We start from the raw sequence: 19,319 nt of genomic DNA, 5'->3' as shown, positions 1-19,319 counted from the left end.
AGTGAAAAGGATTTCTGGTGGCTTTGTTCCAACACAAACCACATTTTGTCTTTTTCTTTCTCCAGCCTCCCATGGGAGCAGCTCCTTCCCAGCTTCCCTGTAGCTGAGCCAGCCCTTCCTCCAGCCTCTGCACTGTGGGCACTGAAATCACCTAACCCCAAATCACCAAAACCACTAAATCAACAAAACCCAAATCAACGAAACCCCAAATCACCAAACCCCAAATCACCAAAACCCAAAATCTCCAAAACCCCAAATCACCAAACACCAAATCACCAAAACTGCAAAACACCAAACCCTAAATCACCAAAACTGCAAATAACCAAACTCCCATATCACCAAACCCCAAATCAACAAAAACCCCAAATCAACCAAATCCCCAAATAACCAAAACCCCAAATCACTAAACTGCAATCACTAAAACCCCAAATCTCCAAACCCCAATTACCAAAATCCCAAATCACCAAAACTGCAAATCACCAAACCCCCAACAACAAAACTCCAAATCAACAAAACCCCAAATCACCAAAACCCCAAATCTCCAAACCCCCAAATCACCAAATCCCAAAGCACCAAAACCCCAATCACCAAACCTGAAAACACCACACACTTCCATTGCAGCAAATTAATAAAGAAATGAATGAAACAATGTGTAATGTAAGGTTTTGGCAATACTTCCAGTTCTTTGTTTTAAAAGAAGAGGAGGAAAGATAAATTCATCTTGCTGGTAAGAAACCCTTCACTGATGGGGTTCACCAAATGAGGGGGAGTTTGGTTTCTCCTGAGATCCTTCCCCACACTCAGGGAGGCCCATTTGGGGTCTGTTTGTGTCCCAAGCACCGAGCACTGCACTCAGCCTGGCCTGGAGCAGGTCTGTGGCTCCCAAAGGTGTGGGAAGTTCAGAGGCTGCCCAACATTAGAAAGGAATTGTTCCAGCAAAGCCCTGCTCAGTCCAGGCAGTGCTGAGCACTGTTACATCAATAAATCAAAGGACCCCAGGGCCTGGCAATGGATTTTTATTTGAACTTATTTAATTGCATTCGTCACTTTTTTCTGAAAATTATCTTTACACAGGGCACTCTCCAATTAAAAATTATGTATTCTAGCTGCTCCAAAGGCTTCTGCTGCATTCAGCTGAGCAGAAAGGCACAGATCAGAGACCTCCTGAGTGGGAACAGCCGTGGGTTCCTCCCTGGAAACAGAAATTGTCCTTTTCCTGCTGTGCTCAGGCACGGCTGTGGCTGCAGTCCCCATGGAGGAGGGCCCATGGAGGTGCCTTGTTGGAACCCAGGACATTGCTCTGGCTGCCCTGGGGGACTCCAGACCCTGGCAGGGGCTCAGGGACCTTGGCACGCAGTCACAGACACCTGTGCCTTTGATTTTAGCCCATGGAAACAATTCCCAGCTTTGTGTGAGGGGTTACAAGCCACAAGGGTTTGAGTAGAATGGCAGTGAATTTATCACAGGGTGAAAATGTAGAATTTTGGGGTTTTAGAATGGGGGTTCAGGGGGCAAGATGGAGGAATCTGGGTGTGTCCTGTCCTTCTCCTTCTTCTTGCCCTCCATCTTCTGCTGTGCTGGTGGCACTTCTGGATTGGTTTAGAGTAGAGACAGACTGTCTAAAAATAGGTGATAGGGATTGGAAAATTATTGTAAATAAAGTACATGTAGGTTTTAGTATAAAAAAGACAACACCACTGGAAAAATCTCAGCAGGTCAGAGAAGGAATGTAATAGATAAAGAAAAATAAACAACCTTGAGAACCAGAGCTGAGGAATCCCGACTTCTTTTTTGAGCGCGGAACTGGGAGAAAAGACTCTTTAATACCTCGGGAGCCATTTCAGCAACAACAAATCTGAGAGTGCCTCTCCATGATTCCCATCCTGAGGGAGAACATTCCTGCTGCAGCCCAGCACCAGCACCTTCCCTGAATGCTTCCAGCCCAGCTTGCCTCTGCTGGAGCTGCCCTGACTGTGATGAGCACAGAAAATTCAGTGTTTAACGTTCCTTGTCAGCGTTTGTGCTGCTGAAGGTCATTACCCGTGTCCTTTGGAGCGTCCTGGCACTCCTTATCCCAAATCTCTCCTTAAACGTGGCTTCTCCTTTTCCCTGTCCGAGGAGGTTTGTGTGCCCTCTGTCCCTGATGCACCTCTCCTTCTGCAGTGTTGCCACAGGACATGAAATCATATGCAGCTTTTTGATGGTAAAAGGAGAATTTTAAATTTTTGACTTCAACATTTATAGATTTCCAAAAGTGACAGTGGATTGGAGGGTGACAGTGCCACCTCTCCAATGACACTGGACAAACCAACAGTCTATCATATTTTTCCTCTTTCATAAAAGAATGCAAAACAACAAGTTATTTATATAAGGTGTGTGAGAAAGTTTGTTACAAGAATCAGAAGGATTAGAAAAACTTAAAAAATCAGAGCAACATATGGCCCCAACCTGAGCCCCCCCTACTGTGCCAAAGCTGCTCCAGGTGGGCTCTGCCCCATGTGTGGGCATCCAGGGGAATCCAAGGAGCTGCTCTGGAGCCAGGCTGGGAGAGCTGGAATGTTCCCCTGGAGAGGAGAAGGCTCCAGGGAGAGCTCAGAGCCCCTGGCAGGGCCTGAAGGGGCTCCAGGAGAGCTGCAGAGGGACTGGGGACAGGGATGGAGGGACAGGAGCCAGGGAATGGCTCCCAGTGCCAGAGGGCAGGGATGGATGGGAGATTGGGAATTGGGAATTCCTGGCTGGGCTGGAATTGCCAGAGCAGCTGTGGCTGCCCCTGGATCCCTGGCAGTGCCCAAGGCCAGGTTGGACATTGGGACAGTGGGAGGTGTCCCTGCCATGGCAGGGGTGGCACTGGATGGGATGGGATGGGATGGGATTTAAGGTCCATTCCTGTCCCTCTGACAGCATTCTCCCCTCAGCGCCCTGTCCCCTGTCCCAGGTCCTGGCTCAGACCCAGCCTGGTGGCTCTGGGCAGGTCACCCTTGGAGATGAGAACAGCCCCAGGCTGCCCAGCCAGGCCACAAATCCATCACAGGCTACAAAGGCTCCGACTCTGAAGTGCAGAGGCCAAGGCCAAGGGGGATTTGGAAGAGGAGGCAGCAGCAATTTCATCTGAGAGCCTCTGATTCACACACAGATCCTGCCTGCTTTTCTCCCAAATAGTCCCTGCACTGCACAGAAAATGTGAATTGTGTCCTGAAGAGCTCATTCTTCCAGAACCAGGAGAAAAATTAAACTCCAAAAGTTAATTATGTAGCGAGAAGCTGAGTGGGAAAGGAGCTGAGAGGGAGGAGGAGGGAGGAAGGGCACCATGAAAGACAGAGGGAGAGGGTAAACCGGTATTTATTCATCTAGGAAAACAGATTTTAGCTACATGGCTTCTTCCAGCTCCTGTCTGCAAGTTCTAATAACAGATTTTTAATTTACCAGACTCATTTTGCATGTCCCCTTGTTGCATTCTGCTTGCTATGAAAAGAAATTCATATTTTGACACTGCAAAAGCCAATTCAGATTTTCTTCAGATAACGATTTGTTATTAAGCTTAGGAGCCTTTTTTGCATAATTAAATTAGAATTGTTTTGGGCACGTTAGGATTTGTGCTATTGGTTTTGGATAGCAAATATATATATTTTATTTCCTTTCTTGCCATGAAAATATTGGATCTGTAAGGGATGAGATAATTTCTGGATTTACATGAATATATTCATTTATCACGTGGTTATCCTTGCACTCTGCTTGAACCCACAGTGGTACCTTGGGAAGGAGATGGAAAAACCTGAGGAATGGAAGGGGATCCACGTGGTTGTTTGGACAGCAGCTGTCCCAGAGCCCGGGGTGTTTGGAGCACTTTGGGTCATTCCTGAAGTCCAAGTCCCACTGGAAATAATTACAATTCCCTGAAGTGTTTGCCAAAGTGCAGCAACTGAGCTCAACGGCTGGATTTGGGTGAGTTCACGTGTTCTAGATTGCAAGGCAAGATGTGTTCTATCACCATCTGTATGGCAGTGGTCTTCTGTCAAGTGGGCAGTTTTTACTTATCTCTTCCACACCCACTCCTCCCTCGGGAGGGGACACCTGCTGATAACAGCCATTGAATGTCCCTGCATGGCTGATAAGAACTACAGCATCCCATTGGCAGATGTGAGCCCAGAGGGAGGAGCCAAGCATTCCTACGTGGATATAATCTGGAGATTCTGGAACACCAGCCAAGCATTCCTGCCTGGATATAATCTGGAGATTCTGGAACACCAGCACGGCTTCTCCACTGGATTGCCCAGAGGAACAGCAGCTGCCTCTCCTTCCCCTGGATTTTCAGAGGAAGAGACTGCACCCTTCTCCAGGATCCTGCTCCAGCAGAACCAGCCCTGACACTGCAGGAGGGCTGAGCCACAATTCCAATGGCACTGCTGCCAGCAGCCTGACCCACAGCGTGTCAGGTTGGGTTCTGACTCTGGCAGTGCTGGTTTGGTTACTGCATTGTTTATTTTATCCTTTTATTTTCTTCCCTATTAAAGTACTGTTATTTCCTGCTCCCATAATTGTTGTTGCCTGAGAGCCCCTTAATCTAAAATTTATAGCAATTGGGAGGGAGGGAGGGGTTCACATTCTCCATTTCAGGGGAGGTTCCTGCCTTCCTTAGCAGACACCTGGCTTTCCAAACCGAGCCATCATGACACCTCAAGGCACTCTGAATGTGGAATAATGTTCTCCCAGCACAGGAAATCCCTGCAGGATTATGCATTTCTGTGTACATTGTTCTCTCTGGGAAACTGAGACTCATTCCTCTTTCTTCAGAGGTGAAATGGTGGGTAAGTTCTCTGCCTTGATCTGCCTCTGACTGCTGGGATAGGGCTCCCTTTAGCCATGGGAGCCAGAAAATACTGAAAGTGTGCAGAAACAGGGTAGGATTCCTGTCCCCAGCTCACTGCAGGGCTGCTTGTCCCGCTCTTTGCAGTTATGGTAGGAAGGAGCTCCAAAACGCTCTCTCAATTTTTATTTCCAGCCTCACTCCTGAGCCCTGAGTTTATTGCAAGGCTGCTGCTCCTCTCTCCTCATTTTCCAGCCCCTGGAACCATCAAGGCACAGAATTGCTAAGATTGGAAAACACTTCAAGGCTCCAGGCCAAGCTTTGACTAAACAGCACCACGCCCACTGTTGGTCTGTATTGAGCTGGTTTCCAAGATTAATAACAACTATTAGCAAGAACTGGAGTAGTTTCTGGCAAAAATCTGTGAATCCAAGAGTTTGGCAGTTGTGCTGTGGTGCTCTCTTTAGGAGAGTGTCAGGGCTGCAGGATGGAGAGAACTCATGGAATCCTGGAATGGGCTGGGTAAAGGGACCTTAAATTCCACCCAGTGCCACCCCTGCCATGGCAGGGACACCTCCCACTGTCCCAGAGCCCCCCAGTGTCCAATCTGGCCTTGGGCACTGCCAGGGATCCCTTAAACCTCAGTTGGGGGTCAGGTGCTGCCATGGTGACAATGCCACCCTCCCAATGTCACAATGTCCCAAACCCAAACTCTGATAACAACACAAGGGGGTAAAACACAACTATAAATCTATAAAACTTCTCCTAACACGTGTCCATGAGATTTGCTTTTTAACTGTGAGAGTCAGCCATGGCATCCCTCATCTGTGTCTGTGGGAGCATCGGGGGTGAGACAGTGGGGATGGACAGAGAGGAGAGATCTCTGGAGCCAGGGCTGGGAACTTGTGGTTTATTGCACAGGGCCTGGGTGCAGGGCCCTGCTGGGATTTGGGGTTCATTGCAAAGGGCCTGGGTGCAGGGCCCTGCTGGGATCTTGCAACACAGCTCAGAGAGGACTGGGGTAGAGAGGGAGAGAGGATGAGAGGTGTGAGAGAGTTAAGAAGAAGTGAAGGTTCCCGTTACAATACCATAAATCTTCTTCTGTGTTGAATATTCTAATTTGAATATTCTAATTCTCACTAACCAATCCAGTACAAGATACAAATCCTACAGCATTTACATACAGCCTATAAGTATCATTACATTCCCACACTGTGTTACATGTTAAACCCTACAAACTCCTCTTTGGGCCCTTCTGCCAAGCTGCAGGGTCTGCTCTGACCCTTGGGCCTGTCTGCAAGCAGAGGGTGCTGTTCCATCAAAAGGGGATTGCCTTCAGCAGCCACAGCATTGTTTTCCAGTTGTTCAGTAACTGAGGGATCTCAAAGCTTGCTTTCATTTCAATCTCGCTTATAGTTTCCATATTCTCAAAATACTTTGCCAGACAATCATATTTATAAGGCTTTCCTGTTTCATCTTCCCCAACAATTCCCACCTGGGCTCTGCTCCCTCTCCAAGCCCCTCCATCCCCAGGGCAGCAATTCTGCCCCCCCCAGCTCTGACCTGAGCCCTTTCTGTTGCTGCCCCATCCACAGCAGCAGCATTTTGCCTGATTCTGCCCTTCCCGAGGCTGAGGAGCTCTGATCAGAGTTCTGGTCCATCCAGTGCACCTGGGATGTGACAGCAGCACTGGCTTCCCGTCCTGACAGTGCTGGGAGCCCCCAGCCCTGGGAAGATCCCCCAGGAAAGGCTGTGCCAGGGATTTAATGCTGTAAATCCCAGGGACTCTGGGTATTCTAGGAGTGCAGGAAATAAATGCAGACTGGAGGCCATGGCCTGTGTCTCCAGAGGGCAGATCCTGTGATAAATTAACTCCATTCCAGCCTCCAAGCATCACACTCTCATCTCCTGAGCCAAAAGCCACAACTGCATCCACTCAGAGACAGTTTTGCCAAGCCAGTCTGATCTTCTCCATTTCCTGAAGCCCCTGAGAGCCCTTTTAGAAAGATCAGACTGCCAGAAGCGAAGTGCCATTAAAAGGACACTGTCCAAGTACTTTCCCAAGGGATCACTTAGGAAGGCAACAGAAATGGCAAATAAAAAACCCAACTTTTTTGGCTCAGTGTGTGTGACAGAAGGTTTGGGCTGAATTTAGGGGTGTTTGGTTCGGTCTGGGGAGGAGAAGGCTCTGGGCAGACCTCAGAGCCCCTGCCAGGGCCTAAAGGGGTTATGGAAAAGAGGAGAGACTTTTTCTATGGGCAGAGGGGGACAGGACAGGTGCTAAGGGCTTGGCACTAAAAGAGGACGTGATTTAATTAGATTTTAGTAAGAAATTCTCCATTGTGGGTGTAGTGAGGCCCTGGCACAGGGTGCCCAGAGCAGCTGAGGCTGCCCCTGGATCCCCTGGGTCCATTCCAGCCCTGGGGATGCTGTGCCCAGGGTAATGGGCAGACCTGACCTGGCTCAGTCAGGCTCAAAAAACCCCAAATAACCCAAAGAGGTGCCTCAAGGCCCCTGGAAGCTCAGGGGACATTTGGCTGCAGCTCAGCCCTGGGGACAAGCACAAGGTGCCACCTGGGCCACCCCTCTGGGCACCTCCAGCTCAGTGCAGGGCCTCCCCAGTCAGAGCTGTGCCCCCCTTATCCCCAGCTTTGGAAACACTCAATGTGGAAAAAGGCACCTTTAGGGCTGGAATTACCTGCATTCACCTGCCAGTGCTCTGGGACAAACTGCCTCTCTGCATTTTAACCAATCCTCCTTTCCCAAAACAAGGTGAAAGGAGCTCCATTGGGTGTTTGGGAAAGTGTGATACCAGGTCATTCCTCACAGCATTCCAGTGAGCTCCACATCTCCAATAATCCTGATTTTCACCATTAACACAGCCCAGGTTCTGCTCCCATCCCCAGAAATCCTGATTTTAACCACAAACACAGCCCAGGCTTTGCTCCCATCTCCATGTAATCTGGATTTTCCCATTAACACAGCTCCACACAGGCTCTGCTCCCATCTCCAGTAATCCTGATTTTCACCACTGACACAACCCAGGCAGGCTCTGTTCCCATCTCCAGTAATCCTGATTTTCACCATTAACACAGCTCCACCAGGCTCTTCTCCCATCTCCATGTAATCTGGATTTTCCCATTAAATCAACTCCACACAGGCTCTGCTCCCATCTCCAGTAATCCTGATTTTCACCATTAACACAGCTCCACCAGGCTCTTCTCCCAAGCACAGGGTGCTGGATTCTGGCACTGCCTCCTGACAGACTGTTCCAAGGCTCACAGAGAGATTTCCATCCCTGTTCTGAGGTGTTTTATATTTAATCCTCAGCTGTGCAGATATGAAAAGCTCCTGTTTCCTGTGGGATCAATGTTGCAGTACTTTGACATATGACATTTGACATCTGTCAAAACATTATAATCAAATCTGAGCCTAAATAGCATCAGATTAATATGACAGATCTCTGAGAAATTATACACTTGAAGTAAAGGTAACGAGACATCTTTATTTCAGTGAAACAGAACTCTGTTTAAAAATTAACACAATCAGCACATTACCAGGAAAACCTTTTATTTTGGGGAAGCTGCTTTGTGCAATGGAAATGTTTCAGTTAATGTGCCACTGAAGCGGCTCCCTGGATGCCTGCAGGTATTGCTGTGGCCTTTGATAGAAACCCAGCACTTCTGAAGCTGCTGCTGGAGTTTAATTTTTCACACACTTACACATTTATTGATCTGGGTGCTGTGACATGCAATTCATCAAATCTCTTGAGCCTGCACTGGGATGATGACAGCAAGAACCAGCAGCCCCTCATTTAGCAGGTAGAATAAATTAGCCCAGTTCATTGAAATTAAAACAAGGCAGCAGGGAGAGCCAAAGGAAGCTAGAGTTGCGTCTTTAACTTCAAACACATCACAGTAAGAAAGGAAAAACCTTTGGCAAAATGTTACCTTGCCATGGGGGACATTCCACAAACAACTGTCAGGAATGGCTGTCTCACAGACATGGATTTTGTGTTCTGCACACAGAATGTGACTTGAGCCTGCAATGAGGGCTCAGCAGCACCAGGGGCTGCTGGGGGTGAAGGATCAGAGCCAGGGATGGTTTGGGAGGGAGAGGCCCCAGAGCTCACCCCGTTCTCCTCTCCCTGCCCTGGGGCTCCTCAGCAGGAGCAGGACATGGCCCCAGCCCCCGGAGAGCACCTGGGGCCGCAGGGATCTGGGGGCTGGGGACAAACTGGGCTGAGCCTGGGGCTGGGCAGGGCTGGGGAACCCCTGAGAGAGAGCTGGGCAGGGACACCTCATGGGGACAGCAGGGACACCTCATGGGGACAGCAGGGACAGGGGGACAGCAGGGATGGGGGGACAGCAGGGACAGCAGGGACACCTCATGGGGACAGCAGGGACAGGGGGACAGCAGGGATGGGGGGACAGCAGGGACATGGAGACAGCAGGGACATCTCATGGGGACAGCAGAGACAGGGGGACAGCAGGGGCACCTCACAGGGACAGCAGGGACATGAGGACAGCGGGGGCATGGGAGGGACAGCAGGGGACGGCAGGGGATGGCAGTGGACAAGGGCCTGCCAAGGCAGAGCAGATCCTGCAGCCTGCTCTGGGTTCATTCACCTCCTTCCTCAGGGCCTGGAAGGAAAACACCACAACTTCCCCAGGATGGGGAGTCCAAGCTGTTGGATTAAGCCCTTTTCTGACCCAGAGATGGGGAAAGTGAGAGGTGTTTTAAAAACTTTTATTCCATTTTCAGTCTCATGAGAAGGGTGGGACAATGCAGATGTTATAATTCATGCTATCACAATCAGAAGTTGACTATTTCCTAATTACAAACACTGTAAGTGTTTCTTGGCCTATCAGCTTTTGCCACAGCATGTGTAAATACCATAAAGGCAATCATCTAATATTACCACTTGTGAGTCCCACTACAGTGCATATTTCATAATTCTATTTCTCCAAAGTATCCAGTCTTATTTGCAAGGCCATCCACACCAGAAATAGCTTTATTTCTCAAATGATGCTCCACAGAATCACTTGTGCTGAGAAAACCACTGAGTCCAAGCAGTGCCAAGGTGACCTTGAGTCCCCAGATGCCAAGGTGACCCTAACTCGTGTCCCCAGATGCCACATCCACAGCTGCTGAACCCTTCCCAGGAGGAAAAGTGAGGATTCAGTTACGTCTGAAAGCAGACAAGAAATTCAGCAGGGAATTTATTTGTTCTTGAAATACAACACCCTGGACAACCTGGAAAGGGAAATGGAATTGAAGAGAGAGTGAAAATGGAATAAATTCCTTGCCCTCCCCATTGCTCACCTGGGCAGCCAGCAGAGCAGAGCTGGGGGCTCCTGGCTCTCACAAAGTGTCTCCCCTAATGCCAGCCCCAGTTTGTTGGAACCCAGGACATCCCTCTGGCTGCCCTGGAGGGCTCCAGCCCCTGCCCAGGGGGCTCAGAGACCCTGGCACAGAGCCCCAGACCCTGTGCCTTTGATTTTGACCCATGGAAAATCAATTACCAACCTTTATATGAAGAATTACAAGTCAAGAGTATTTAAGTAGAATGATAGTTCATTTGTCACAGGGTGAAAAATAGATTTTAGAATGGGAGCTCGAGGTCCCAAGATGGAGGAATCTGGGTGTGCCTTGTCCTTTTTCCTTCTTCTTCCTGGCCTCCATCTTCTGCTGTGATTTTGGCACTTTTGGATTGGTTTAGAGTAGAAGCTCACTGTCTAACATAGGTGATGGGTATTGGGAAGTTATGGTAAATATTTACACGTAGTTTTTAGTATAAAAAGATAACACCACCCCAGGGCAGGCAGAGTGACTCTGGACAGGAGAAAGAATTTTATAGATAAGGAACAATAAGTAACCTTGAGAACAAGAATTGAAGAGCTCCGGCTCCTTCTTCAACCACTGGGCTGGGAAAAGAGACTTTGTGACACATCTCGGGGTCACTGTGAGCAGCTAAAGTCCCGAGACCAGTTCTGGTCCCCAGAGCCAGCTCAGCCCCTGAGGGTCAGGGTGAAGCTGCATTTCCCACGGGCAGGGTGTCTGTGATGTGCCACAGGCAGAAACAGAGAGGATTTAACCATGAGAGCCTCCTTTAGGGGCACTGTGGGTTTTCTTTTTTCATACAAGCACCCAAAATATTGAGTTTGGAACGTATCCCACTGATTAGGGAAAAAACATCTGGAATTCTTTGCCCATCAAAGCCTCCCTCCTCAAGGATAACACCAGTGAACTCCACCCCTGCATGGAGGGTGTTAATTTGATTTTTTTTCTTGTAGGACAAACGTGGGAATAAAACGTCCAAACAATAAAAACACAAACCCAAGAAACTGGAGCCTGCGTCTGAATGCAGGAACAGCAAAGGAGAAACTTCAAAATGCAAATGTTCAACTTGCCAGGTGATGAAAGGAGCTCTTGTCAGGGCCAGCACTGCTCTCAGAGGTGACTGCTGACTTCCCCCAGAGGAAATTGCACACAAAGGCTGTGCTGATTTTTTCATCTTCGTTTTTTCCCATTAATATTTTGTTATTTTCATCTTCATTTTTTCACTGTTCTTTGAGCAAGGCAGCCTTTGGTTCCCTCCCCAGTTTGCTGAGGAGCAGCCAAGAGACACAGGGAGTGCTGGGAGGGTAAGGGGCAGAACTGGGGAAATTTCATGGCAGTGCCCAGTTTCCCTGGGGTTAAGAGACAGAATTAGGGAAATTTCCCCAGTGCCAGGTTTCCCTGGTGGGTAAGAGGCAGAATTAGGAAATTTTCTGGCAATGCCCTGTGTCCTGGTGGGTAAGAGGCAGAATTATGGAAATTTCCAGCAGTGCCCAGTTTTCCTGGTGGGTAAGAGGCAGAATCAGGGTAATTTTCAGGCAGTGCCCGATTTCCCTGGCAGGTAAGTGTCACTATAGGACACAAAACAACACAACACAGCCTTGTTGCTCTTTCCAAGGTAAAAAAGGGCCTTTTTATTTTCTGACTCCAACATTTATAGATCTCCAAAAGTGACAGTGGATTGGAGGATGACAGTGTCACCTCTCCAATGACACTGGTCAAACCAACAGTCCATCAACTTTCTCCTCCTCCATAAAGGAATGCAAAACAATGAGTTATTTACAGAAAGTGTGTGAGAAAGTTCACTACAGAAATGTAAACATCAGAAGGTTTAGAAAAACTTTAAAATCAGGGTGACAGGTAAGAGGCAGAATTAGGGAAATTTCCTGGCAGTGCCCAGTTTCTATGGTGGGGAGGAGGCAGAATCAGGAAATTTCCCAGCAGATCCCAGTTTCCATGGTGGGTAAGGGGCAGAATTAGGGAAATTTCCTGGCAATGCCTGGTTTCCATGGTGGGGAAGAGGCAGAATTAGGAAATTTCCCAGAAGATCCCAGTTTCCATGGCGATGGGAGCAAGGGGATGGTGGGTGCCCATGCCAAGACAAAGGCTGGCACAGGAAAGGGCCCCACAAAAACAGAGCAGAACAGAATCAAAAATCCCACAGCTGGCCAAAGAACTCAGAGGGAACACGCAAGAACAAAGGGATTCATCACAATTTCCAGTGGAATTGGGCAAGGCTTAAGAAGCAAATCCCACCTTTTAACACCCAGAAGCCAGGAATAAATGAAAAGGGAGGGCAATGTGGAGGAAATGTAATCTCAGGCTTCTCTCAAATCCTGACCTCTGTAAGAAACGGGGAAGGAATCCTTTAAAAGATGGAATCACGCATGGCAGGTAACCTTTGTGTGATTCCTGCAAGGTCATTCCAGGACATGCAGTGTGCTGTGGAATGGGTTTTTTCTGCCTCTCTTACCCCTTCCCTTGCTGAGGACAGAGCTCAAACCTCAGCAGTTGTTGGGTGATTTTTAAACCTGGCTCATTTTTTCTCACCTGATGTTCTGCCTGCAGGAAAATGTGGGATGGGCAGGACAAATGAAAATTGCAGTGGAAGTTTGGGCACACAGAGGAAAACTTCTGAGACCCGTGTGCCAGTGGCTTTAGGAGCAGACATGGGGTGCAGCAGGGAAGAACCAGGATTTCCAGATCTTCCCATGCTCTGCAGGAGTCTCTGCTGCTCTGCCTGGAGCCCTTCCCTGAAATCCCCTGCTCCAAGCTGCTGGGGCCCAATTTCCATAACAAGGAGTGATGGGCTTTCCAGATACATCCAAAATTCTGTAAAAAGCAAAAATAGGCTTTCCAGATGCATCCAGAGCAGATAAAAATAAGAGGGCAGAAATGTATATTAAATTAAAACAGAGTTTTGTAAAGGGACTAGATGAAAAAAAAACCATCCTGGAATTGCAATCTCTCTTAATTTTCATTGAGATTGATTCTATTTAACCACTAAAGCTCTCTCTGTTTGTAAATGTGTGTTAATTTTAATATGAAAAGTGTCACTTCCACATAAAAAGGGATTTATTGAATATTGAGATGAAACACTTTCAGAAATCAAAGTCTGGAACCTTTCATTCTGATAATGCTCAAATCCAATGTTTGGGAATTATGTTATTTCTCTTTTTTTTTAATACTAATCTCTTTGCTGATTTCAACCTACTTTAGCAAATCTTCAATTCCTATGAAACTTCACAGTTCAATCAATTATTTAATTAAAAACAAAGGAATTGAGTTCTTCATTCATTGCAGGGGCCCTGGAGCAGAGCCAAGGGCAGGCCAGGGCAAGAATGAGCTGCTGCAGTGAGGCCAGTGAGTGCCTCAGGATTTCCCTTTCCCTTTCCCTTTCCCTTTCCCTTTCCCTTTCCCTTTCCCTTTCCCTTTCCCTTTCCCTTTCCCTTTCCCTTTCCCTTTCCCTTTCCCTTTCCCTTTCCCTTCCCCCAGAACAGCAGCTCAAGGTGATTTTCCCTGTCAGAAATGTCCCTGCTGGATTTCAGCCCGAGCTGCATTTCCCCAGCACAGCTCAGGCACTGCAGGAACCTCCAAATGACCCTCGGGGTTTTGGAACCTTCTGGGAAAGAGAGAGGTCCAGGGAGAGCTTAGAGCCCCTGGCAGGGCCTGAAGGGGCTCCAGGAGAGCTGCAGAGGGACTGGGGACAAGGGATGGAGGGACAGGAGCCAGGGAATGGCTCCCAGTGCCAGAGGGCAGGGATGGGTGGGAGATTGGGAATTGGGAATTCCTGGCTGGGCTGGAATTGCCAGAGCAGCTGTGGCTGCCCCTGGATCCCTGGCAGTGCCCAAGGCCAGGCTGGACATTGGGGCACCCTGGGACAGTGGGAGGTGTCCCTGCCATGGCAGGGGTGGCACTGGGGGGGATTTAAGGTCCCTTTCAACCCCAGCCATCCTGTGAGTTTATGATTTATTGATGTTCATACCTGTTACAATCTTAACCCTGATGTAGGCAGACATTATCCCAGCATTTTGCAACAAAAACCAAAAAGAAAAAGGACAAATTTTGCCTGGGGTTTTAAAACTTCTTCCCTTCACTCGGAGTATCCAGCTCAGTCTCCATCCTACTGACACAGAAGTTGAAGGAGTAAATAGAAATCACTTTTCTGCAGGACTCTGAGGTCTTCAAATGAAGTTCCCAAAGATTGCTCCCAGGAAGGAGCCCACACACAGCCTATGGCCATCACCCTCCCAGTCCCTCTTGGTGAGTGCCCAGCACCAATTCATTCTGAGAAAAGAACAAACAAGAGAGGGAATTCTGCCACCGCTGTCTGTGACATTGGCTGAGGTCCCAGCAACGTTCCTGTTGGAATTGTTCTCCAGCTGCAAATGGATTATCTCAGTCCCACTTTGAGCTGGGCAGGAAAGCCCACTCCCATTTGCACTGGAAACATTCAGTGCCCTTTTATACCCAACTTTTGGGTTGCTCTGTCTCTGCAGATGGCAGGAGAGGGTTTGAGGGTTTCAGGAGGGTTCTGTTCCTCCCTGGACTGCAGATGCTCGGCCAGTTTTATATTGCTGAATGAAGGGCAGTTCTAATTGAGACCCTCTGCTGCTCTGAGCAAACACAATTAGGAGAATTAAGAAAATTCAACCAAATTGAAATTGACCTACTTCATATTGGCCAGGGCTCAGTGTGAGCCAGCAAAACGCTTAATTTCACTCCTAGAAGTTTGTATTGCACAAACTTCTAAAAAATCACGGAGAGATGGGAGACAAAAACGAGCAGCTAAAATGTATTGACTGAGAGAATGTGCTTGGTCTGGTGTCACATGAAATGTCACAGGCATGGAGCTCTGTGGAGGCGTTTCAGAGACAAAAGTGAGGAAAAAATTGGGTGTGTTAGGCAGAAGCACAATTAGCCAGAGCTCTTGGCTGGCCTGAGTCTGCTCTAATGAGGTGCAGATCCCCCAGCTGATGGTGGGCTTGTGTGGGGAGGGAACAGGGCTGGAGCCCTGCAGGACATGGATCCATCCCAGCTGGGCTGGTTCCTGGAGGATTGGGGGCCCTGCAGGAGGAGATGGATCCCTCCCAGCTGGGCTGGGTCCCTGCAGGAGCCCTGCAGGAGATGATGGATCCATCCCAGCTGGGCTGGTTGTGTGGATGAATCCATTCACCTGCTGGATTCAGCTGCCAGCATCCTCACCCCCAGAGCTCTCCCTGGTTCCTGTGACCCCCCCAGCTGCCATCCTGGCCATCCCCAGGGTCTGTGGGGACACGGAGTGCCCTGGGCTGGAGGGGACCCCAAAGCCCACCTGGCTCCACCTCTGGGATGTCCTCTGGGACCAAAGGCAGAACAGCCCTCCACGAGGTCAGAGCCCTTGGTGCTGCTCTGGAAAATGCAAACGAAGCAATAATGCCCCAGGGGGTTTATCTGCTCCATTTTATGCAGAAGGAATTATTAACCTTTGTACACCCGAGCTCCATCCCATCGGCCCCATCCCATGGTGATGTCATCATCTTCCGGAGCCTTCTTGCTCAGGAGCCCTGAATATGTTTAAAAAGTCCCTACCTAAGCAAAAATTAGCAAAGCACAAAGCTGCAGGTGAGTGTGAGAAAACTTCTGCCCATGTTCAGTGTAAAAACATCCAGGCATTTGTGTTCCCTGCAGAAACACACCCACGAATCCAGAAAGTTCCTCTGGTTACTGCATCCAAATGCTCACCACCAGTGACCTGATTTCCCTCTCCTGCACCTGGGATTCACTCTGGGTGCCAGGTGACTCAGCAGCTTTGCTGGGACGTCAAAGAGCAGGAGGAATCTTCTTCTGCTTTAGCTGCTTTCTAAATCCATGGAGTCTGAGCTTCACCCAGCCACGGGAGCTCTGCAGCCCCCAGTGCCCCCAGTGCCGCCCCCAGTGCCCCCAGTGTTCCCAATGCAGCCCCCAGTGCTCCCAATGCAGCCTCCATTGCCCCCAATGCAGCCCCCAGTGCAGCCCCCAATGCCGCCAGCCCAGCTGCTGAAGGTGCTGACATGGATTCAGGGATAATAAATTAGGTTATGGGCCCCTAATCACCAATCAAACTGATGATTATGGGTAAAAACACCCATCCAACAGATTCCATCTGCAATTGATTAAAAAATATGAGCGCAGTCCGAGCACAATTTAACCTTTTTTTGGGGGGGACATCTGCTTTCTTGTAGGATTAAACTGTGCTTGGAGGGATCAGGCTTGCTTTTGACTTCTCCATGGCACAGGGCAGGGCTGGATGGGAGATTGGGAATTGGGAATGCCTGGCTGGGATGGATGGCAGAGTGGGAATTGGGAACTCCTGACTGGAATGGATGGGAGATTGGGAATTGGGAATTCCTGGCTGGGCTGGAATTGCCAGAGCAGCTGTGGCTGCCCCTGGATCCCTGGCAGTGCCCAAGGCCAGGCTGGACACTGGGGCACCCTGGGACAGTGGGAGGTGTCCCTGCCATGGCAGGGGTGGCACTGGGTGGGATTGAAGGTCCCTTTAACCCAAACCATTCCAGGATTCTGGGATTCTCTGGCAGACTGAAGTTGATAAATCCCAGGAGGTGAAGGAGCCTCCCAGGCTCTGTCCCCCTGTCCCCTCCCAGCCAGGGCTGTGCAGAGCTGCTGAGGGAGGATCCAGGTGATGGGCTGAGCATGGCTGTGTGCAGGGAAAGCTGAATTTCAGAAATTCAGTGTGCAGCCGCCCAAAGGCAGCAGCTCTGCTGGGATTCACTGCTGTCCCTGGCCCAGGCCCCTCACTGCTCTGGGACTCAGCCTCTGAACGGAGCCTTCACCTTCAAAAATAACAATTCCCAATCATTTCAATGGGGTTTGGCTGTGAATGTGTCAGATTGTGAATGCCTTGTGATGGAAAGACTTAATGCCTATTAATTAGGATCAGTATTGCTATTTTTATGTGAAGTCTCCATGGTAATAATTCTGTTCTGGAGGGTGCCAGGGGAAAATTTGGGTTGATTTGGATATGAGGAGTTCAGACCATTGCCACAACAGTCTCAGACTCTCAGCAGGGTCACTGTGGAAGACAAGATGTACATTTTGTCCCTTTTCATCAGTTCCTGAGAGGATAATTTTTACAGAAGCAGCTATTCATAATTTTGGGAGTTCAAGCACGGGAGTGTCTGTACATGTAATTACATTTCCCTTACCAAGTTGATTCCTTGTGAGATTGCTTTCTAGCGTGCAGAGTTTCTTGTTTGAAATTCCACCAAGCAGAGCTCAGAATTTCCCGCCTGATACATTAAAAAACCTTTTTTTTCTTTAAAGAAAAGAGAAACATGGATCAATCCACTCACACTGTGAGAGAGTCAGCTCTTGAGTTCCTCCAGGTTAAATAATCAGGCTGAAGGGGGGGTTCTGCATTCCATATTTTTCCTTTTTTTAAGGCTTTTTTCACAAAACTTATTTATTCTTGATTTTGTTGTGTCATCATCTACTTGTGCAGTGACAACAATGGCTTCTTATTTATTACAAGGTGTTCTTAAGTTTTACACCCTTAACAAAGTGTGATTTTTACTCATTAGTACATCAAACCAGCTCGTTATATCCATTAGACAAAGCAATAGCTCATTGTATTTTATTGGTACAAAGCAATTAATGTCAATAATTAATTGGCAGGAGTTTATAGCAAATTATTAAGGCATGTATGCTGCTCGCTAAGGCAGGGATCCTCTAACTGCAAATTTCCCTTATGTGTCTGTTTAATGTTTCCCTGCTAACAGCCTTGCTCTCTTCCTTGCTATGGGTAAATTAGTATTTTATCAATTTCTCCCTCTGCAGGCTCAGTCATTTACCTGCAGCCCAGCTGCTGAGGCTGCCCCAGTGCCACCCCTCTGCCCTCCCTGGGCACTGCCAGGAGCTGTGCCCAGCTCCCAGCCTGGCTCTGCCCACTGCCTGCAGTGGGAGCCCAGCAAACCTCCCCAGAGCCTGGCCACAAACTTGGGGAGCTCTCACAACCCAGAACCCAAACTGAGTCATCATCACATTTTCTGAACAATCCCCTTTGCCCAGGGTTCTTCTCCTGGGGAGCTGAGAGGCGTCAGAGAAAAGGAAAACAATAATTATCTCATTTGCTTCTCCTGTGTTTGCTGCTTTGGAATGCAGTTGGAAATTGTTTATCCAACATATGAATTGTTTCATTGGTTTATTGTGAATTGTTTTGACTTAATGACCAATCACCATCAGCTGTGTTGGGACTCTGGCGAGAGTAATGAGATTCATTATTATTCTTTGTAACATTCTGTCTGTATCCTTTCTCTATTCTTTAGTATAGTTTAGTATATCATTATATAATTAGAATAGAATAGAATAGAATAGAATAGAATAGAATAGAATAGAATAGAATACAATACAATACAATACAATACAATACAATAATAAATTAGCCTTTTAAGAACATGGAGTCAGTTTCATTCCTTCCTGCCATGGGGGACCCCAGAAAATACCAGCAAAAACCTTTCATCCCTGGTGTTACAGATCCATATTACAATATTACAATATTGTCTTTTCACAGATATTCCAATGGATTCTCTACGTGTGCTGTATGTCCAATGGATTCTGTATGTGTGCTCCACCCAAACCCATGGAGGAGGAGGAGAAGAAGAAGAAGGAGAAGGAGAAGAAAGAGGAGGAGGAGGAAAAGGAGAAGAAGAAGAAGAAGAAAGAAGAAGAAGAAGAAGGACCAGCCCTAAAACCTCCATCTTGCTCTGTATCTATTACTGCATTCTAAACCCTTAAACTCTGAGTTCCCCACCCTGTGACATCACACTCTTCCATTCAAACTCCACACCCACAATCCTAGTGCCATCATTCCATTTTTGAGCTTCTTCACGGCCTCAGGTCACTGCAGTGTTCTCTTGGGGGTCAGTGCCTGGCAGCACAGAAAGTCTGGAATTCTGTGCCCAGGGTTCTCAGTAACTGATGCAGCACAGGACCTGGAAGACATGAAATCCAAAGCTGAAGGCATCACTTGTGGCTTTGGGAACACTTGGACCAGAGGGAAGAGGGGGATGGCCCATTCAGAGCACCCCCAGAGCCAGTGCCACCCTCAGCCCTGCCCAACACCAGGGACAGGTCACCTCTGACCTTCCTGCTGTGGCTACCAAATCTCTCACAGCCTGAATAAATAAATATTTCAGCT

This window comes from Zonotrichia leucophrys, chromosome 5, assembly GCF_028769735.1.
Source record: "Zonotrichia leucophrys gambelii isolate GWCS_2022_RI chromosome 5, RI_Zleu_2.0, whole genome shotgun sequence".
Classification (NCBI taxonomy): domain Eukaryota; kingdom Metazoa; phylum Chordata; class Aves; order Passeriformes; family Passerellidae; genus Zonotrichia; species Zonotrichia leucophrys.
This window is presented reverse-complemented; position numbering follows the sequence as displayed.